This window comes from Lonchura striata, chromosome 6 (genome assembly GCF_050655825.1).
Source record: "Lonchura striata isolate lonStrDom1 chromosome 6, ASM5065582v1, whole genome shotgun sequence".
Lineage (NCBI taxonomy): Eukaryota > Metazoa > Chordata > Aves > Passeriformes > Estrildidae > Lonchura > Lonchura striata.
Window position 1 is genome coordinate 21,202,277 of NC_140708.1, and position 21,779 is coordinate 21,224,055.

The 21,779-nt window shown below is 40.0% G+C and overlaps 1 protein-coding gene across 14 annotated transcripts in view; it reads left to right on the forward strand.

Moving 5' to 3' along the window:
- The window catches only part of SORBS1 (sorbin and SH3 domain containing 1), a 208,571-nt gene that overhangs the window by 38,446 nt on the left and 148,346 nt on the right, over nucleotides 1-21,779 (forward strand). For 7 of the 14 annotated variants that reach the window (XM_085583531.1, XM_085583533.1, XM_085583532.1 and 4 more), the window contains exon 1: nucleotides 10,215-10,349. The exons of the other annotated variants lie outside the window; for them this stretch is intronic. The gene's annotated coding sequence lies outside the window, so the exon portion shown is untranslated. Of the gene's footprint in view, nucleotides 1-10,214; nucleotides 10,350-21,779 lie in introns of those variants that run through there. 14 annotated transcript variants of the gene reach the window in all.

Here is a 21,779-nt window from a genome sequence, read left to right on the forward strand (position 1 = left end):
CTTTCTGGCTCTGCTGCAGTAGTCCTTATTGTACTGTTGTCCTGCCACAGACAGTATTTGCATGGAATGCAGAGGGATACATGTGATTGCATGGGGTACAGAGGTATGGGATGACTCTTCTGATGTACCCAACTCATGAAAAGATGTGTGTCTCTAATATTTTGAAGTATTAGGAAGCTATTAATAGTCTTGCTATACTATATGCAGTTATTTTCCATGGCCATCAAGCACCTTTCACAGACTCAAGCTGCAATGAAGTAATAGAGAAACGGCAGCTGACATGTAGGCAAATTAAATGCCCACTGGAAGGCAGAGGAATTCCTTTAATCTGTGCAGCTTCAAGCATCACCAGATGATGATGCTACAAAGTATAGTGATTTTCACATAATGCATTGTGTGGCATGGGAACAAGAATATACATACGTACGTACATACGTACGTACATACATACATGGGTTTTCAAATAAGAATATAGCTGGCAGGATTACAGATGTACATACCTAGGACTGTGATTTTTATCGAAATTGCTAGTGAATGTGTATCCTTAAATCAATCACAGTGAAATTCTTGTTGGAAGAAAACCACAGAGTACACTTCTTGTATGCAATGTAATAAAATGGCACATGGCAATATCCTTAAAATGGTTGCTACAGCCAATAAAGCTGGAACGCAATATCCAAATTTATTTATTGAGGTCAAGATGTATGACTGGTAGTTTTAAGATTTGTTACATATGCATATATTCCCTTAGTTAATATGCAGAGGAGAAAAATCTGTCCCTGAGCTTCTGGGTAATAATGGCAGTCAGACTGACTGAGTTGGCACAGGATATTAATCATTGCAGTCCAGTATCTAAATCAGTACTCCCAGGCTTTGCCCTGTAGGTTTCCACTGTTATCCTCTCATCACTCTGAAGTACATGAGACAAATGATACTCAGTCTCTTTTCCTTTGTCCACCCCATCAGGGTCAATCAACCAAGATACCAGCTATATAAGGAAGGTGCTTATTTCTTAGAAATGGTCTCTAACTAGTATAACACAGAGTATTGTAAATACTCCAGTAGTCACAACCTGTGTTACTCTTTAACTCAATGGGGTTTTACATTCATAATCCTTAGGTGGAAGCTCTTATCTCCCTACTTCAGCTGCACCATGTTATCAATTTTAAATGTTTATTGATTTGCTATAGATATGTTTTCTATTGATAAACATTATCAGACAAAGAGATGGGTGTATAGATGGGTTTCCTAAAATGCTGTGCAATCCCACAGGAAAGTACTAGTTTCACACCTAATAGGAGTGCTGCAACAGCAAAATAAAACTGTGACTGTTTTAATGTCTTGGAGATAATGATGGGAGTTTTCAGGGTAATTAATGAGTAAGACAGGACAGATTATTTAATTTGTTTTAAAAGCAATAATTACATCTTGCAGCCAGTGTCCTGTGATGGGAACAGAACCTCAGATGGGAGTCATAATGGCAGGATTTCTGTCCCAGATTCACAGCTTGGTGTTAGACTATGACAGTCATTTAATTTTCAGAGTCTCAAAAATAATTGAGCTTTACTTTCTGTCTGAAACTTTGTTGAAAGCTACAGAGGAAACTTGACTCCTCACTTGGACATTAACAGTATCCCAAATTAAAGAGCAATATTTCTGTATGCCTATAAGGTATATGTCATAGAGACATAACTTGTTGATATTTTTTGTTTTCAACATAAAGCACTGACATTCCCAGAGTGGAATGGTTTATTCAGTATACAAGTGACAGCAAAAACTGTGTGACTCAGGGTATGTCTTTCAGTAATTCTCTGTAATTTTTATGTTTATTTCAAACAAATGCGACAAATGACTTGTTATTACCTAACATTTCAGAACCTTTGGGATTCTGTATAGACAGCTTACTTCTCTCTCATTAATTTTAAGCCTCAGACTGAGGCAGACATAGACTATGTAGAAAAACGATAATGTGAGGACTCAAGGGTTTTGGTTGACTAGTTGTGATAACTTTTAAAACAATACTGTCCTCAGTTTTCCTTTTTTGGCCCTTTATTAAAATTAAACATCCTGTCAAAGGGATGCACAGTAGGATTTTTGCTCTGTCCTAGGACTTTAATACTGGTACCTTGGTATTTGGTAGATTGGTTGTTGGGAAGCAAGTCCATATCTAAAGTTTGTGCATAGCACTTAGTTTACCAAAGTGGGATGGTGGCTACATAGAAGACTAGAAAATAATGATTTTCAGAGTGTGGATTACATTGAAAGAGATAGGGATGAGTCAACAAGGCATTACACTTGAATTTGCCATGAAGTCTAGAGCTAAACTGGGAACTGAAAGCAGGTTACCATGACAGGCTGGGACTCAGCAGGAGCTAATATAGTCTCAGCTGCAAGTAGAGTGGCCAAAGGACAAATACCTGGGACCTACTACTTTAATCTGTTTCTGACATTATACAGGTTTTATGTAAAATGCCTACCCAGTAGGATAAGAGACTGCACTGGTGGGAAATGGAGATTTTGAGAGTTTGTGAATAGAGAAGAACTCTGCAGCTTTAAACCTAGGATGTTTTGGGTTGGGTGATTGAATTAAGCCTTCCAGATTATTTTATCTTAAATTTTAAGGCTAAGAAGGGGCTTATGTATCATATTACTTAATTATTTTACAAAAAAAAAGAGATTGGAAAAAAAAATCTGCCTGTGCAATGGCCAAACTGGGAATATTAGTTTAGTAATAGTTCCAAAATACCCTCTGCGCCTTTAATGGAAATGAAGATTATGATGATGATGACTGTTAATATTTCAAAATCTGGGTGTTCAGTTTACCACTATTTACTATGATTTCTTATGCAAGAGACGTCTGAACTTAGACCTAACATTCTCTACAAACTTAAATCTTCTTGATGCAGGAGAGATGAAGGAATCTACTTTTTTTTTTTTTTTTTAATGAATGTTCACTTTATTTTTGGTTTGTTTATGTTCGTTTCTGTTTAATGTTGCTGTACTCAGGTCCTTCACATTGCAAAAGTTTTAGGCTTGCTATGGGTAGATAAAGATTTCCTTGCAACTGACAGAAATAAAGACAGAAAGCAAATTAAATCCCAGCAGAGAATAAGTGCTTTGCTCCTCTCCCAAACTGCTTTCAAGGCTTCAGTCTTACAAGTAAACATACTGAGAAATAAACTGAACTGCCAGTGGTGCTGAGTAAGAAACCACAGGTCAGAGATTTCATGATGGGCCTTGGTCCAAAGTATTACAACCTTAGGTTCTTTGGCTTTATGTTCCTATGTCCCCTAAGCTTCTTGTTCCCTATTTCCAAATAATTTTAGATTTAGCACATCTCCAGGTTATTTCTTTATCTTTTGAGTAAAAACAGGCAGAAAGTAATGCAATAAGAGATTCCAGAACTTTTCTAGACCTGCTCAGTTCAATTTGCTTTACAAATTGAAAATTTGTAAGGAAGATGTATTGTTATTTCATCCAAAACAATCAGCTTTAAGTAGTTCTACATGAAGGAAAAAATCCCTATAATTGCCTGTACTTTTACTCTCCTATTTGTCTGTGTGAACTGTTAAATCTGTCTCTAACCAAACACTGTTTCAGCAATTTCACTTTTAAAATCTGTCCCCAACAACACAGCTCACCTTGCCCTGAAGTGTTTTAATTTTTAAAAAATTTCCTCACTCTCCTTTTCCAGGGTGGGTGGGGCAAGAATGTGCAGAAGAGACTAAATTCTTTCATAAATAGAAGGGAAGAAAATGTTCTGAGACAGAGACTATTTCTGCTCTTTTAAGGTAGAAATAATAGCAAATCTTGAAAAGTGGGATTACAGAAAAGGCATTCACTCTGAGGAGTGTATTGTTACACCTAGTTGTGGACATTGCACACTATTAGTGATTGCTTAGCATTTTACTCACTATTTATTTTTGAGACCTGGCATACTTTACACATCTTGCTGGGTTATGTTTCCCTTTCCAGCTAGATAATGGTATTTTTCTGCTTGTAGAGATAGAAGGGAAAAATCTTGCTGTTGCTGAAGCTTCTTGTTCCCTATATCAGATCCGATCCATTTTTAGGGTGGGATGTCCCTAAGATTAGAGATGAGAACTTATCGGTGAAAGTTGAAAATTGTTCAAACCAAAACCTGAAATGTGCTTGGACTCTGTCCATACCCTTTTGATATTGTTGTTGTTATTTACTCATAAATTTTCGAGGCTGATGTCAGTACTATTAATCACAACAAAAAGTTGAAGTAGCGTTATAATGCTTTTTATTATTTTTATTTTATATTAATGCTATTTATGGAAAGTATTTCAGGTTCATAAATTATTTCTATTTATGGAGAATCTTATTCTAAGCATTGCCTGTACCTTACCTACTAGGGAACACAATGTTCCCTGTTGCAATGATGAGCTGTATTTAACTAGCAAAGATGGTTGTATGTTTCCTGTGTGAACTGTGTATATATGCACGTATGTAGTAACAGATGTGAATTAACCTGCATAGCCTGCCAAAGAATTGGTTATTGAAGCCATTTAATGATTAATTAGGGCAAGCAGAAACATATGCCCATACACCCTGTCACGACTGCGCAGCAAGGCATTCCCTTTGAGGAAGCATGGATTTCTTGCACGTATGGTCTGCAGTGGACTTGGACAAATCAAAACTTCCTTGACTTTCTGTGTTAGGGACGGAGAACATATATGTGGACACTGGTAGCTACTTGAATTGAAAGGCCTGGAAATACAGGCAATGCAAGAGAGTGGACAAGTGTTTTGTACAAGACTGCATACAGTTGTGGCAAAGGTGGGAACAGAGACAAGTCTCTGAATTATTTCATCTAAACATCCTCCTCTATACTACCCTGTCTACCAGACAGAGAGAAGCAATGTGCTGGAAGGCAGAGAAAGAAAAGTCAAACTTTATCTCTGCTCAGAGAAAAACTATCTTTGTTTGCACAATCTGCTTGTTCCTGCTACATCGTTCCCAGCAAGAGAAGTGTTAAAGCAGCATTCAAAATTCTCATTCCTCCTGGGATTTGGAACATAACAGCAGATGCCAAGGTTACCTTTGTGCCGTCTTCCAGTGAGGCTCTAGTGCAGGCACAAACAGAATGCTGTTCTTCTTCTTCCCTTTCTACTATCAATACCAACAATAATCATGGTTCAATTTTAATTATAAAGAATGAAAGTAGAGGGACTGTCTAGTTTGTCTTTTGAGGACAAATGAAGACTGGTCACTGAGTTAAAATCATTTTTTTGTAAAGGATTTCCAGAAGCCAATGCTGTTGTAACCCCTCTCATAGCAGGTGGGAGTTGGCAGCATTTACCACAACCAAGGTTGAAAGCCATGACACAAAATCCCTGGGCTGTTCAAGATCACCTCATAGCTGAACCTTTCCACACTGTAGTTTCTCTGCTTCCCTTATTTGTCTGTGGAAAGTTGGTATAAATCACCATAATCCTGGTTTAATAATTTATAATAATTCTGATGCAAAAAAGGGCAGTGCTGCCTAGTGGATAGATGATGAAATTAGGACTAAGAAAATAAGAGATGAGATCTGTAATACGATGCTGATTTGTGGGGTGATCATGGTCAGATTGCCATTCTCTGCCTCAGTTTTCTCCTTCTGTAAATTGGAGGCAATTTTTCACTTTGCCTTTGCCCAGCATGGATATGAATGGTGGTCTGTGATACAAATAAGGTGGATTCTGGTTTTTAATTTTTAATCTCTATTTTTAGCCCTCTTCCTTGACAGCTTTGTACTTTGTGCCACGATTTTCACTCTGCACTTTTCATACAAGACTAAATGGGAGAGGACTCTTTCCTTGATGGTAGCTCACCTGCAGCAGTCAAGATACAATGTTGACAGAAAAAGCAGGGAGGTGAAGTTCCAGACCACTCATTTTGACAGATGACAGCAGAAACAAATGTGTCTCACTTTCGCCCTACTATTTACTCAAGCAGAAAACAAAACAATAGAGATGGGAAAAGATCTGAAAGAGCTGTCACAGAACAAGTGCACCATGCCAATAATTTGAAGGATTAAGGACCCCAAGCTGTATGTCCTGACACAATAGCTAGGGCCATCCTGTTCACTGGGTTCATGGATTAGAGGGATGTTTCATATGATTCTGGTTTTCTTTTCAACTCTGGTTGAACAAACATAGCCTGTGTGCTTGCAAATCCCTTGTTAGCAATGCAAAAGGTCAATACAATTTCCCTTTCACTACACTCTATGATTTTGCCTTTGGAAAATGTTGCAGTTGGTCTGTCTGGATGCCTTCACAGAATCAGCATGACTGTGTCTGGCTTAAATGGGTGAAGAAAGGTGGGAAGCCCAAGGAAGGGGCCTGGAGTCAGTATACCTGCATTGATACTGGGAGACTGATCTGAGACACACTTGATTTTCTTGTTTAAGTTGCTGTCTTATGAAGTAGAGTAGTTCAACTGTTAAGTGCACTTTTGTTCAGGCTATGGCTATGGAAATGGCAGGATTTGGGATCAGGGATGTCACAGATTTTATTTTAAAGACTTCTCTGTTTTACAAATAAAAAGATTATGTTTCTTTAGTGCTGGGAAAGTTTATCTGAGCTTGAGTCAAGCAGGGATTTTTCTTCTTCTCACATCACTACCAGCAGGCTGTCAAGAAGTTCTCCCAACAAGTTCCTGTCTAACCTCAGGTAGATGACTGCCATTCTGTCACTAAATATATGCCTCCTTTAACATAATCTAGAGACACAATTTAGGAATTTCATGGTCAATGAGATAAATTCTCATCATCAGCAAAGATGATCATAGAAGTCCCACAAACTTCAATAAGTGAGGAGTACTTGTGCCCGTGTACTATTACATATGCACATTTGTCATTAAGAATCTAAAAAGTTACATGGTTTATGGGAGTACAGAAAAATTTCACAAGAGGTATCACAGCTCCTGGAACAACATGTGGACTCAAATACTCCCTGTCTAATGAAGGGTCACTTCTCTTTCAACCTCACACCTCAAAATTTCCATGGGAAGGGATGTGGAGAGCAAGTGTGCAGCATAGCCAAAATCTTAGTACTAAGAAGGATTTGGATATATGTTTGAGTGCTTTTTGTCTGTGTTGCCCCATAATCCATTTATCTGTTTTCTCATTCCAGTTATTTAGCCATTACATTTATCTTGTTTCAGTGAGGGTACTTAGATTAGCAATTAAATTCCAATGCACCTGGGTGATGTGTCAGAGTTGTAAGTGTGATGCAGTCTGTATGTGCACAGGACAAGCCCCTTAAAGAGAGACATGCCTGCCAATTGATGATACTGTGAAGGCTGTTAGTTGCTCTAATGGATCGGCCTCTACCTGAAGTGTCAGCACTGTTAGTTTCCTCCTGGTACTTGTCCCTGAGAGACATTGTTCAAGAGAAAAATAGGGTTCAGTCCTTGCTCTGGGACAGTTTGCTGAGGATGCAGTAGCAGCAGGGGATATTCCTTCATTCAGCCTGAGATGTCTCTGCATTGGATTCAAAGCATTAACTTTGTGATGAAAGATTTGCTCCCTCTGGTAACATAGCTCTTTGCAAGAAGGGCTGAGTTCATTTCCTAGTGAAACCATTTGCCCTACTACACACTTTAAGCTCTTGTGTTCACGTGTCATCTTAGACTGACTGTGGTTATTACTTTGGCTGCTAGTAAGATAACAGTCCATTACATGCTTTTTTTATACAGCCTGGACACAAGCAGGAAGGCAGACTTCCTGCTTTAGAGAAGAGCAGGAAGATGGGGCATTTCAGGAGACAAATGCTTGGTATTTACAAAATGCAGAGCAGATGGGCAGCTGTAAAATCACCTGCTGACAGCAGTGAGGTACAAAGCCCTCTCCTGTTTCAGAGGAAATGCTTGTTTCTCACAGATGCCCAAGTAAGGTTTGAACGGTTTATATCAGCATCAGCTACATGGGGCAGGCTTGGAGTTTGAGCATATTTTGAAAAATATCTGCTTTTATTTAGGTGAATTTTCAGAAAAACAGAAAACTTAAACAGCTTTTGGGTCATGTATGTAAGTGTGCTTTCACTTAAAATCATTTTCTCTGTGGTTTGACTCGCAATTGCCTGCTGCTGTGGTTGGGATAATGCGGTGGCCATGCTAGTGCTGAGGTTTTAACAGATCTGACTCCTCTGTTGCCAGCAGAAAAGACTTACATTTCTGCATTCGTTGTGATCTTGTCAACTCTTTTTTACTGTTCCACAGTGTCCATAAGCAACTGTATAATCTATGGATAGTGGGGTGGTATTTCAACAGTGCAGATAAAAAATACAGTGCAGAACTTCTTGTATTGAGAAGCACTAATGCATTAGAGAGGCAAAACCTGGTTTATTTTGTGCTGCTGGTAGATCTGCCTGAAGAATGAACCTATCCTGCTAGGCAGCTATCTGCCTTCCCCACGTAAAAACCTGGAATGGAATAGCTCTTCTAGATCGGTGGATTGACATTCCTGGGTTCAGAGATGAACCAGCAAGTCCCCAGTTTAATAAATGGTACTTGAACTAGTTTTTAGAAGCACTGTTTCAGGAGCAGAGACAGGCAAACAATGCATACAGACCGTGAACAGACCAGGAGATGATCTGTAACAAGGTTACAATGTTTAACTATCTGTCAACCTACATTGCTCCTACTTCCTGCCTCTTTTGCATGGAGGTGTACATATAGACTTGTACACATTTGGCACTTCAGTAAATTTCTAAATGGAAAATGGGCATTTCAGGTATTAGGTCAATCTCAGGCCTTGTTTTCAATTATTCTCACAGATGGCTATTCTTATGATGGGATGTTTTTGGGGTTTTCTTGAGGGGTGAGAGTACCAATGAATATTTTTTTTTTTCCTTCTTCTTGATGCTATTAAGCCTGGATAACATGAGGTTTTGTGCCTAAGTGGGTTCAATGGCTTTGGCAGGATGCCACAAATTTTATCACCCTTCTCTCCATCGGATGAGAGAGAAACAGATATCTATTTTCTGCCCTAGCTGGATTTCAGATTTGAGGTTTCCCGGCTGTCCATTCTATTCTGAGATGATGATCACGTTCCTCTCTCCTGGGGATTTCAAGAAGCAGAGGGCTGCTCGGGATCATCACTGCAAACTTCCTGTCCCCATCTGGAAGGCAGCTAGGCTGCCTTTTGTATTTATTCATCTCTCTGAAATGAAGGAGATTACTCCAGCTGCCCTTGAGAGGTTAGTGTGCTTTTAGAGGGAACAAAGTTTAGGGTTAAACTTCCTTTGTGTCTTCTGGCCATTGAAAACAAAACGTGTTTGATCTTTTCTCAAACAAATTTACAGACTGAGATCTAATTAATTTATTTTGGCAACCGGTTTGAATTATTCAGTGATTTTTTTGATTCATGCATAGTATTCAAGAAAAGACAAATCACATTCTTGCGGCCGTCAATATATTAAAGTCATCTTGAACTTTGAAGCTGAAAAAGAAAGGAAAACACAATGATAGCATCTGAATATTGAAAAAAGTCCACATGATGTTCCATGTTGGCCTGAGAATGATGAAAGTCCCTGCATGTCCATGGTGTTTCTTCCTTACACAGAGGCAGCACAGTCAGGCCATCTGTGGATTGGTACCTTCACGTGTTTTGGCTGTATGCTCGTGAGTCTGGACTGCCTTTCCTCCACTTTTGTGGAGTACCCAAGCTGATCTGGAAGTTGTGCCCTAAGCATTAATGAAACCAAAATAGTAATATTAATAGTAATATTAATCCAGTGAAAAGCAGTGTGAATGAGACTGGGATTTCCCCTCTCCTCTATTTGATCTTTTTTCCCCCAGACGGAGCATTTAGTAATTTACCAGAGGTCTCTTCCTCCCCATTCTTCGGTGACTTGTGTTACGCACAGTTAAGACACCGATGGCTGCATTGAACGCCCCTAGCTCGGCCGTGGACCCACCCGCAGCGGTGCAGGGCTTCCCCAGCGCTCAGTCCCCAGCCAGTTTCACCCCCCAGCAACTAACAGCGACCGACACGCGCAACAGGTCGGGCAGGGCCGCCCGCCCCCCGCTCCCGGGCTGCCAGCTCGGCGGCCGCCGCGCTGCTCCCGCCTTCCTCCGGTTCGGCTGGGGCTGGCTTTCCCGGCTGGAAGCGCAGGCCCTCTTTCCTCCCGGCTCCGGCAGGGGCTCGCTCCGTGCCGGCGCCGAGCGGGTGGCTCCCGCCGGGCGGGCGGGGGGCGGCGCCCGGCGCGGCCGCCGCCTGCCGGGGAGCCGGGGAGCCGCGGCGGCGCGGGCGGCTCGGCTCGGCTCGGCTCGGCGCGGCGCGGCGCGGCTGCGGCGTCCCGTCCGGGCGGGCACGGAGGCTGCCGTGCCGCTCCGAGGTAAGCTCCTCTGTGCGGGTAACTTTGCGGGTCGGCCGGGGCTTTCGTAGCTATGGCAGCTGGTCATTGCCCTCCGTCTGCAGTGGAAATCGCCTTGGCTCCATTTTATTCTTGAGATTATTTATACCCATAAGGACTAGTCGTTCTTTAAAGGGCCATTATGCTGTAGGATATTAGCGCCTCTCTGTTTTTCCTAGTATGCAGAGACGGCGTCGGTGTTACACCACAATTTTTGCGAGCCTTTATTCAAGCCTTATTATTTGCAGGTAGAGGAGATTGCAGATGCAGAGAAGTAGGTTTGGGAATGAGCTTCTCGTGCTTGTAAATAGAAGTGCTGTATTTCTGTCAGGGGGAAGGGGAAGCAGATTACAACATTGCATTTAAAATTAGAGGGAATGCACACGGGCACTTTCTGTATGTGTAGGTGTATAGCACCTTCGGACTCAGCAAACTGAGTGAGTCTGGTGTGGAGAGTGTGTGTCTACTTGTCCCGAGAGAGCTAAAGCCAGGATGTATGCATTACGGTTGTTCATTCATCAGCGGCTGCAGATAATGCAATTACCAAGTCAGCGGCGCATGGATGCTGCCCTGTGTGCGACATGTTGAGAATACTGTACTTTAGGAAGCCAACACTTGCTGTAGTTTAGATAAAACAGAAGCTGGGAATGGCAGGGTATGAAACCCGTGTCTAGTTGAGTGGAAAGGAGGCTACTGGTTGGTCTCATTCTATTGTTTCTGAAGATTTGTATTTTGTGTGCTTCTCTGCAGAGGTGTAAATACCTTTTGCAAGCAGTTCATAAGGAATTCAGGAGTGAAAAATAATTGGCAACAGCTTCAGGTATCACCAGTGCCTCATGAATGGTAGATAGTTTAAATGTCTGAGAATATGCAGTAGTTTTAGTCAAATTCTACCATAGAAAGGGCTTCATTTAGCTCTCAGTTTTTTATTTACAGATCAGATTCTGCAGCTGGGGTATGGCTGCCTCACTCCTGAGGTGATATGGAAGGGAAGGAGAAAAAAATCACCAGCATGATTGCCATGGACACAACAATTCCTTATTTATTTATTAGGCTATTAGGGTAATGAAGAAAAGCCATGCCTGCCCTGCTGTGCAGATCTCATTTCAGCAAAACTGCCTGGGCTCCTGCTGTTACCCTTGTTTGATTTTTAACCAGTAAGTGCCCTGTGCTCGTGTCAGTGCTGTGGTTGTTGCTCTGTTATGTATGGGTTCAATAAAGGAACCCCCAAATCAAGGGCACCTGAGTGGAACCCAGATGGCTGATAGTGGGATTTGTTCTAAGCAGAATCTTTTCTTCACTCTTCTGTCCAAAGATCAGTGTTTCCTTACTTGTAGTTGCTGCTTTTATATTCTGAATGGTATTGCTATTGCTGCTGCTGCTTTGGGTAAATATTTGGTATATTAGTATTTAATTGTATAGATTATGCCACTCAAAGATTGATCTCTATTGTATGTCTTGATACCTTGTCATAAAAAGACATCTGTCACAGCTGCTTCCCTCTCTAAACCATCCGACAAGGCAAGGGATGGTTTACCTTGCACGAGGTTAGTGACCAATTGGTGTCTCTTGGCTTCTAAAGGCTGGACCACATTGGTTCTGCTGCATGGGTAGACAACAGAAGCATGTATGTGTCACATTCGAATGTCTCTAATGAATCCCTTTTCTTTTGCACTCCTGTTTTCTTCAGTAGGCATACTTATTATATTTAAATAGGAATAGTTATTTTTAAAGATAATCCTGTTCTGCAAAGCCAATATAGATTCATAATGATCTACAAAGTAGTGATATTTATAGAGTTAAAACACAGCACGTGTGCCTTTTTTTGGAATACATCAGATATTTTGTAAACAGACGCAGAAACACACATACGCACAGACTCACACCTAAGTGTTTAGAAGAAGAAAGAAACGGTGCCTAATAAATTTCACATGCCCAGGAGGCTAATCTAAAAGTCAGGAAGGTAAGAGTTATGTGCTCCATGTAAGTATTATTAGCAGCTTCCTTTTTCTTTGATACATAAGTGATTCAAAGGGTACAAATGTAAGGGTTCCTCTAAAGGAAGGTCATGTGATAAACAGGTCTCTTCTTGTGTTTTCTGTTTGTAGGGGAGGGAAAATATTTGGAGTAGGGGGAAAGGAGAAACTTTGAAGCACTCTGCAAATGTTGAATTACAAGTTTACTGCTTTTGCAAAGGTTGAATCTGGGGGAAAAACAGGAATGTTAAACCTTTGTGAAAATTACATGTTGTATTTTGAAGAATGCACTGTGTATGTGGGTGCAGTGTATGTGTGCACACACTTGGGTCACTATTAAGACATGGCAGCAGATGTTCACAGAATTTACACATGCTGATGTGTTACTGTATACAATGTGCTAATTAATTGATGAACCTACTACAGAATGCTTTGTCACAATGGTAGGGAGCTACACTGGTTCATTCTCTGTTCCTCTATGTTTCTTTGGTGTTATTTTTCAGTTTTTTGTACCTTGCCTTTGCTAAATACCCCTCTGGTCTTATGACAGCACAGTGCAGATGGGAAGACCAAAACAGTGCCCTTGCTGGTTCTGTTTGCTTTAAGCAAAGATGATAATACATATCTCCTAAGATGGATGAACAATTGTGATATTTTCTCTCTCTGCTGAGTCCTTTGCAGTGAGCCACAGAGGTTCTGTTGGTCTGATCCTGAAGTCTTCAATCTCTTCCATAATCCCATTATCTGCTGTGGTGCTATATATGTGAATGAGCATTAAGGAATTAGGTTGTACAGTGTGTGTTGTTTGTGTTGCAAGTTAAGACAGGGCCAGCACTTTCATCGCTCAGTGTAATTTATATTAGAGCAGAGACTACCTATAGGATTATGGAAACTGCTGTGCCTTTAAGAACAGACAAGTTTTCAGCTGAGAAGCTTGCTTTTTTTTTTTTTTTTTTTTTTTTTTTTTTTTTTTTTTTGTGAGACATTTGATTTGGATTTATTCAGCATTGGGAAATGCGCTGGCAGCATGGATAAAGTTCAGTGTTCTTTGAAAATTGTTTTTACTTCAGGCCTTTGAAGTTCTCAGTCATGGGTAGGTTGTTTTAGTCTTTACTCTTATTGTGTAAAAGACTATGCTAGGGCTTTTACTTGCTGCTTAGGACCTCTGAAGTAGGAACATAAAAGCCTGGGTTTTCAACAATGTTGGATACCCAGATGCTTTCGTTCACTTTTTCCTTTTCCTTGGGTGACTAATACTTAGTCTGTATATCTAAATAGGGCTTTATGAACCTGACCTTAGGCTTTAGTATGATTTCAGCCTCTGCTCCTTTGCAGACTGTATTGTGACCCTTCTGCTTGTCGCAATATAAGCAGGTTTTGGACTCAGTATTTGGATCAGTTATAGGAGAGGGTTTGGGAAGTGATGCTGTCATGTCTTCACACTCAGCCAAGAGAATGCTTACCCAAGCATGACAATAAAGGCAACTGTGCTACTGTAGGTGTCTTTCAAAGAAGGTGTCATTCTGATGCCATACGTGCTTGGGTTTATCAGCACTTCTGAATTCTTTTTCCATGAAAATTGATCCATGCCAAACTGCTTGGGCAGTGGTGGACAGACACTTTGTGATAACTGCCAACTAGATACAGTCATGCCTCACTCGCATTAGGGTTGCTAAAACAGATACTACATGCTATCACAAATAGAAAGACTATCTAAATACTGGAAGAAATAGCACTTCTGTATATCCTTTTTCACAGTTTCACTAAGATATAATGAAGCATGATTAAGTCATTTTGGATTCTTGCATCATGGATGATGTTCTTTGGAATGTGTTTAGGAAAACAAATACTATTAGTTGAGAATAATGAGGTAGAAAAACTGGTTTGTGATGTGCTTCTCAGATCAGACACTTTGTATTGGAATCTGGGTGTGTGAATACCCATATTTCAGTTGGTATTTTATTCTTTCTCACTTTCTTAACATCTTGACACCTATCTAATGTGTACAATGTAAGCCTGGGTATTTGGGTTTCTTACCTACTCAGAGTAAGAGGAGATGATCCAGATTGATATTTGGCCAAGTTGGTTCCATATCCTGTGTGAAGTCTCTCCAGCCACAGAATTACAATGTAGCACTAAATCTGTTTCTTATCTAGAAATGCAAGCATAGCAGGCAACTCTGCTGTCACTTTCCAGTTGAAGGAAATGAGATGTGGAGAGAAAAAGCAATTTCTAAAAACATTATCTTTCATATCCATAGCCAATCTTGAAGCAGTTTATTGATGTTTTCCCTCTTCATAAACAATAAAAACTTTGAAGTGAATGACCTTATCTTAGAAAGCAAACTGTTGCTAAAATTATTCTTTGCTAGAAAAACTTCTGAAATAATTATATTTCCTCTTACACTGAGAGCTAAGAGAAGAGTATTTGGTGCTGTAATAGCTGGGGGTTTTCAATACCTCCATCAAAATGGGGAAACAGGAAATGGCAGCATGCAGGAAAATGTAGTTTGTCTACAGAATTGATTTATAGCTATAATGGTCTTTCAAAGAATCAATTATTTGCATATAATCATGATATGAATGAAATCTGCCCCAACACCAGAAGGCTATTCTGGTTTTGAATAAACACTCCAACCCTCATTCACATAAGAATTTGTATTTTTCTTAGAGCAGAATTAACATAATTAGAATGAAGGTGACTGTTTGGAAAAGGAGACTGATACCAAAATATGAGTGTATTTCCCTTTTTTTCTGTCTGTATTGATCCTATAATTTAAGAGTCAGAAGTAGTGGTTGATGAATTATTATGATGAGCTTTGTGAGTTTGCTATCACTCTCCAGTGTCTGCAGTATCGCCATTACAAGAGACATACCAGTGGTACAAGGAAGGCCAAATCTAATGGTCCTTGGAGTTAAATGCCTTTTTATAATCACAGGCATGATTTTTCCCAGTTAGGCAAGGTGAGTTAGTTGTGTGAGGCCTTAAGAGAGAAAGGCCAGATTTAGGGACTGTGCATTTAGACTTTTGCCCAGCTATGTGTGAGGTAGTGTTAGCCCTCACTTAGATCAAGACCACAGTTTAGAAGAGCTAAGAAAAAGCAATGAGCCCTGCATCAGCACAGAATATTGTTTTACATAATCTGGGGTTTTAGCTGGTGTTATCATAAAAATATTCATATGAATTAATGTGAAATTTGTACAGCATTTATGGTAGATAAGAATATAATTACAAAAACAGTCTAGGTAAATTTATAGATATTTATCCTTTTGTCATTGGTGTTAAGCAAGAAAGAGTACAAGACTGAACTAGGTCTGTTTCCTACTTTGTCTATTCTGTTGTGATGTGCTCTGAGCTCTTTAAATACTGGAAAAGACTGTTCAAGTAAGACATGTCTTTGCAGTAGTGGTATTTGTAACCTCCTTCTATTGGTCAATTTTGTAGAACTTTATGGAATGAAATGTTGGTTTTATAAATGGTTACTTGTCTTAAAAATTGGCTGAAATTTATTTGCATGTGAAGTACCTCTAATCCTTGTGGAAAGCCATTCCTGTGTTTTGGGGACAACCCAGTCACAAAATATAAGCTGTGCTGAGAGAGTTGCCAGTCACACAGCACTGAGCTCCACAGACTCTTGCTAGATACTAAAGTGTGGTTGGCAGTTTTTTGCTTAACTCTGAATTGAGTTTTGTGTGGTCATGATAGGAGGCAGACAACCGGTGCTTGGCAAGGGAGAAGACCCCAGGAAGATCAGCGTGACCCCTTGGTGTCTTTGTTGTGCCTTGGGGGATGACACAGGTCCTAGATGCTGGGTAATGCCCTGGTACCTGGGCATTACTGCTGGCTTCATACTTCTCCTAGCAAAAAGTCTGAACTGAGTGTGAGCTGAGGCTGCCTAAAACGTCTGTGGGTCCTTGCAGCAGATACTGTAAGACTGCAGACTGTTTTCAAATTATTCCCACCTCATCTTGCCCAGCTGAAATTGGCACTGCAAGGATAGAATACTTGACTAGAGGCTGTACTGTGGAGAGTCTCCTCACAGTGCTGGCTGTTTCTAAGCTTTTCTCTGGCAATGCCAGCAGAGTCACTGAATGTTCATCCTGAGGTTCCTTCCAGGAAGAAAGTTAATTCAGTGCTCCATGCAGTTATGAGGATTCAATCTCTGTCTCCAGAAGGATTAGAGAAGCTCTTTGTGTGGAATTCCCTCCGTCATGTAGTGTGAAAGATATGGCATTGGCATTCAGTGTATCAACTTAGAATTACCAGTCATGTCTTTTGCTGCAAAAAAATTGCAATCAATTTCTGCTCACTGCCTTGTTCCAATATAATGTGTTTCAAGAAGATACTTTCTCACAAACCTGTTGGGCACAAGTCTGCAAAATCGGAAAACAATATATCGCATACACAAACATGTTGAGGGGCAGTTAAAAACTATATATGCCCCAGAGTTACAGCTTCCAGAAAAAATCATTAGGTATCGCAGTTTCTCTTGATGCAGTATGACATTGGAAGAGCAAGAAATAGTACTCTTATTACACATTTTAATAGGTGACTAGATATTTGGTTTTGTTCCATGTCTTGAAAAGGCTCTTTGTGCTGTCAGTACTAGACTGAAAGCTTTTAGGCTGATTAATTATTAGAACAACCCACAAAATATTTTACATGCTTTTATTTTTTTATCTTATCTATTGATACTTTTCTTCAAAGACATTATGATATGAGAGGAAACCTTACTACAATATGTGTTAAGAATTTATATAACTTCCTATAAGAGATTGACAAATGCAAAGGTCATGTAAGTATTCATTTTCTCACTCTATCTTTGCTTCAGTTTCTTCTCTCTTTCTCTATTGTACTTCTCTGAATCTTTTAGATGGGTAAGTAACCAAATAACTGTTTCTTTTCTGAGAACTTATATGTCCAGCAGGTATGTTCTTCCCTCATGTAAGATGATACATGAATGTACAATAAATGCAAATCCGTGTGGCAAAAAGTTTGCTTTCTAGAAGGTTGGGTGTGCCAAGCAACAGTACTGTTATAAGACTGAGAGAGACACACAGTTGTGAAGAAACACTTGGTTTGTGTCCTACCTTGCCATATTATTTGACACCATCTCTTAGCATATCTGTGAGTTTTGACTCTTTACAGCCAACTATACAAGTGTACAAAAAAATCATAGAATCAGAGACTCCAAACCTGGAAATCACATTCCCTCGGACACTGAAGACACTTGGATTTGAATTTAATATCTTGGGAAAGGCAAGAAAATATTGCTATTCTAACATCTAGATGTTTCAAAGACCTGTACAAATTGTGTTGCGATTCTCCTCAAAGTGGTGCTTGATTACATATATGGCAATGCACATATGTGCACACAAACAATGTATGATCGTTCTGGACCTTTTTTCTATTTTACTGCCTGGATTCAAAGAGCACTGGCGCCAGCTGCAACCAAAGTCCTCATAAGAATAGGCTTGTGCAAATACACCAGAGACAGCATTGACCCAGAATGCTTTAGGACTAAGCTAGTGGGAAGACTGGGACTGGGAGAAGGATGAAAAGGCAATGGGGCATAGTGCTGTTGACATGGACTCTTGCATGAGGAATGACATGAGGTCTGGGGGGCTCCGCCTTTTCCTTTCCTCTGTAGTTTGGCTTTTGTCTGTGATCTGGCATTACTGGGGAGTTTGCATACTTGGTAGTGAGTCCCTTCCTGCCTCAGACGGGTATGAGGTAGCAAAAAAAAACTCACAGACATTCTAATCTCCCTTTCCTAGCAGTTCACATAGTTTTGTGAGATTTCCTTTATGAGGACTTTCATAAGTAATAGACTGCTTATTCAATTGTGAGATATGTTATCCAGAAAAATATCCTGAAAGTATTGGAAAGAAAAGAAACTTCACAATGGCTTCACAGAGGGATTGATGTTTTACTGGATGTATGACATACTCATGACAGAACAGGTCTTCAAGCCTGGGTATACTTATTAACAGTAAGCTTTTAATGAAAGTGTTCTTAAAATATGTATCATTTATTGCTTTAGTTTGCTGATGGTCTCTAGAACATAGTTGTAAAAATATCTGTGTTTTAATCACAAGGCTGTGCTTGTTTTCTTAAAAATTTTTTATACTTTAAAAAAGGAAACAAAACCCTCGAACACCATTTCCTATTATGATTTCTGGGTCACTGTACGCCATTGTATAAGAAATATGAATAGGGTAAATGATGGGCCATCAGTCTTTGTGTTTATGGTGTTGAATGAGTGATTATTAGACTTAAATCATGTTACTCATGTTTTATTTCTAATTAGCTGAGAGAGGTGATGTATTTTTACATGATTGTTGTGATTCTTTTATAAAAACACTAGTCAGTATCTGTATTGGTGCTAAAACCAAACAGTAAGAACTCCAAGAGAAAGGGTTTATCAAGCAAGTAAACTAGGTGGAGATCCTTGGGTTAGCAGCCATGGAGAGACAGAAGGGAATACAGTTACTTAGCTCTGAAGGGTGGAAAGTGGGATAGACTTAGCAGTCAGACATTCCACATAAAATCACTCTGTTCAGTGCAGGAAAGGAATGAGGCAGAGGTGTTCCTTCTCCCCACAGCTAGCTTTAACTCATGGCACTCCTGCCAATAAGTATTTTTCCTCAATGTACATATTTTGTGTGGCTGTTTCTCTTTGGGTGGAATTTTGATCAAAAAGAATCCAGGTCTCTTGTTTTGCAATCAGTTTGCTGGCAGGAGTAGAAGCACCTCAACATCTCACATCAGCTCCTTCAGCTTTGGGAGGGGGTTTTACAGAGTCCTAATTTACAAATGTGTACATTTGTAAGATTGGGAGATGGCATCTGGAAAATCACCTGCTATGTTGTGAGGCCTCGTTAAACAGAGAACAACAACAACAACCCTTTGCCATCTCACAGCCTTTGCTTTTGTTCTTTCCTGCTGTCTTGCATTGTTTTTTACTAGAACAAACAAGCTATGAACGCACTCAGATGTGCGTTATTTGTGCCCAGTGAAAGCCGTCATGTTAGGCATGCACTCATTGTGTTGATCTGAACAAATGTTCTGCTGCTGATACTGCGCTCACTAGAGCTCAGACACTCTGTGAGCTGTGGTATTTTGTGACTCATGCTTCATCAAGCTGTAACTGTTAGCTGTTTAGCTTGTACCAGTGCGAGGGATTTAATATCTGATCCAAAATTAATGGACTTGATGGAAACAATCTCTCATTGCATTCAATCAGCTGGATTCATCCACAAGGATTTTGGGCTGAGTTGTCAGGATAGGATGTTAAATAATTGCTCCCTTTTGATTTTTAAATTTCAGTACATTGGTCTGGAATTAATAGAGAGTGAGAGAGACTGTGTAAATACTGCAATGGCTTTGTAGTTGCTTTTGAGCAACATTTGAGGCTCAGTGGATGGTATAGCTCCTTACTGCCATACCACAGTTGACATGTTTCACAGCAGATGACAAATGCACCTCTTGAAGACCACATTGTTTGGCCTGTGATTCTATCTACCACTGCAGAAATTCCCTGCTGTGAAGAGAAGATGTTTGCAATTTCCAGAGGTCAGCCCAAGGGGAAGGTCCAATCATGAGTGGTTCAGTGTACCCTGTGTCTCTAGGGCTTGTATGGATTCCTACAAGATTCAACAAGAGTTGATAGAGGAGCTCTGGAGAGTGCCATAAATACTACCAGTTCACAGTCCAGTAAGAAAAGACAATGTGGGCATCTCCATCTCTCCCTTCCAATACAGAAAATTCCCCAATCTTAATATGTTTAACTGAACATTTTAATTTACTTGTTGTTGTCACTGGAGCTGTGTACATTTTCTGTTTATTGACTATGACATCCTCCTTTTTCTCAAACATTGTCTTGCTGCCTCTTTAGGTGAAGTACTGTGTTGTGTTGTTTGTTTTTTGCTTTTAAAAACAATATAATCTAATTTACATAGTCTGGTGTTCATAAAGGCTTGTAGTTCAGCCCTGTGAAATCCTGTGACTAATTCATGATATTTCCTTGTTCTGTTATGGACATTTACAAGCCTTTGGCTAAAATATATGATAGATATTTCATAGATAGTTTCATTTCTTTTACAGGAAAACTAAAACTTTATTATAAATGATTTCATGCCTATCATAAGTTGTATGCCTCTACTAGTATTTTGCAGTACAGTAGCAACACAAAGACAACGAGGTCTCCCACCTTTCTGGTGAAGATCGGAGAAGTCTGTAGGAATTTCAGGCTGATTACAGGCTTTAAGACCCATGTGCTCTAGTACATTCCCTGCTACATAAGCTAAAGCAAAATCACTGTTAGTGGATACTGACTCAGTGCTCAGCAATTGGATCCCATCCAGGTTATACACTCATCTAGGTCAATTTGGTGAAGCTTATTGAACTAAAATCTACTGCTGAATTAAAAAAAAAAAAAATCAAACATAATAATTGTATATAGACTCATGATCTAAAAAAATATCATGCTGCTTCTCTGGCAAATCAGCTATGATAAGAATTCAGTCACCTGGCAACAGAAATAATTTGTGAGTCTTGAGTACAAGGACACCCCAAAGCCTCTGTTTGCCTTGTAGCATTGAGTGACAAGAAATCCTTGTTACTTGAGCTGCTGGATGTCACAGATCCCCTTCTCTTGGGCAACTCCTTCATCCTGAACTAGCCTTTGGTTGACAGTTAGCTCCTCAGACAGAGCTTATTCCTATGAAAAGTCTGCTTTACATGGCATCTTGCCAAGCCATGGTCTGTCCTTGTATTACTTCAGATTTAATTAATTAATTTTATTTCAGATGGCTTAATAAACTAAGGCCAAGTCAGAGAACGCAATTAATTTTGTAGTTGGAAAGAGTACTACTGAAATGAAGATCATTTTGCTTCAATAAAGAACATTGGGATCACTGCTTTTCATCATTAAAGATCTATTAGAAGTGAGTCATATTACCTCCTCTTGTCATCACATACATGCATAGGTACAGGTGATAATTCACCTTCTGCAAGCTGGTGACTGAATACAGGATAGATGTAGGGGAAAGTCTTCAACAGCAAGCTTAACTCAGCCTGTCTCAGCACCCATGCTTGCCTCTCTGCAATGTTATGCCCACATTCTAGTTGACACATGCTTTGGAACAGGCTCTCTGAAGCACCTGTCACGCCTCTTGTCTGAGAGGGGAGGTTTCTATTTCCAGCTCTGTTACTGATATAGTGCAGGGTGACGTGTAAATTACACAACGTTCTTTTATGCTTCCACTCTCTCATCTCTGAAGTGGCTGAAGGACCCAGCCCAGTCAGGGTAGCCTTCTACTGTGCAGTAGGAACCCTGATTTATTTGTGCTATTGTCCAAGCTAACTTGGTTTATTTGTGCTAATGTCCAAGATGATTTTGGGACAGGAGAGGGATGTTCAGCCACATCTAATA